This window comes from Seriola lalandi, unplaced genomic scaffold, assembly GCF_002814215.2.
Source record: "Seriola lalandi dorsalis isolate HSWRI2012SDOR001 ecotype SW California unplaced genomic scaffold, Sedor1 jcf7180002054418, whole genome shotgun sequence".
Taxonomy (NCBI): domain Eukaryota; kingdom Metazoa; phylum Chordata; class Actinopteri; order Carangiformes; family Carangidae; genus Seriola; species Seriola lalandi.
This window is the reverse complement of record NW_019524971.1, coordinates 188434-189650: the sequence shown is the minus strand read 5'-3', so window position 1 is coordinate 189650 and position 1217 is coordinate 188434. Positions and strand designations below refer to the sequence as shown.

Genomic DNA, 1217 nt, shown 5'->3' with positions numbered 1-1217 from the left:
GGGGGGGCTGGAGCTTCCCACTCAGCAGAAAGACGAGGAGAGGAAGGTGAAGAAGAGGACAGGCTGGTACAGGAGAGGAGAGAAGGTAGAAGGAAGGAGGAACAGTAGAGGGAAGGAGACTAGAGTAGAGGAGACAAGGAGACAGTGTGACACATTCTTATATTTTCTCTTCTGTTCTTCTTACTCTAAAATATTCCTGCTGTTGCCTCCATGAATGTAAAATACCTCATTTTCTGGATGAGAATATTTCCCAGAAACGAGTTCCCTTTAATATTTTCAAAACAGCAAAAATCACTGGGAACCAAGTTGAACATATTGTCGAGTGATTTCCTGCCGTAATATCGAGACAAATTGACGTTTCATCCTCCATGCTTCTTCTTTTTTTTGTTCAGTTTCATTATGTTTTATTCGCCTTTTCTTAACTCTATTATATTATAGTTGCCATGCAGAGATATTGTAGACATATAATATAACACTGGACAAAGTCTCGGCTTTTGCAGAAATTACTAAAAATAAAAAAATCTGGATAAATTGAAATAAATAAAAGCATCAATTTAAAGCATAAGAATAAATAAGTTGCAATGTAAGAAGCTTCAAATACAAGCCTGGAGTCAGTGGGATTTAAAGTTTATTGTGGTTCACATTATAATATTGTGGAATATAACTTAAAGGACCAAAGCGAAACGTTATTGACCTTCTGTAAAGTTGATGTAAATGACAAACAAATAATATTCAAGTGACGAAAGCTTCAGTTTTCAAGAGGAAAGCAAGTAGATCTTTTTGTTTGGGTTTGTGTCTCTCACCGAGGTTCCAGACTTCTGTGGAGAGAACGCTACAAACCGCAACGTACATAAACAATCCAGACGACAAACGAAAAGAAAACTCAGAGTCGAAAATTCAGAAACTAAATTAAGTGAAAGAAGCGAAAGCGAAGCCCAGAAAACGGTTTGGAAACTGAACAGCAGAGTAAACCAATGATGGAAATCAAGGCGGAAGAAAAGTGGAGAGGAACGTTCACACGTCTTCAGACTCCGTTCGCTGGGGGACGAGCACGACCGGGGAAATTTCACCTTCTCACTTTTCTTCTTCTCGTCTTTTAATGTCTTTTTTTCTTCTTCTTCTCTTGCTCCTGTACATGTTGCATCAAGCGGGTCAACCCACCACTGAACCCTGAGCCGTCTGTTTCCCATACACACAGCGCTACCTGAGGGACCGTG

General features: G+C 39.7%; 1 protein-coding gene across 5 annotated transcripts in view; it reads left to right on the top strand.

Moving 5' to 3' along the window:
- The window catches only part of LOC111657893 (uncharacterized), a 248117-nt gene that overhangs the window by 58824 nt on the left and 188076 nt on the right, over positions 1-1217 (top strand). The window lies entirely within an intron of this gene.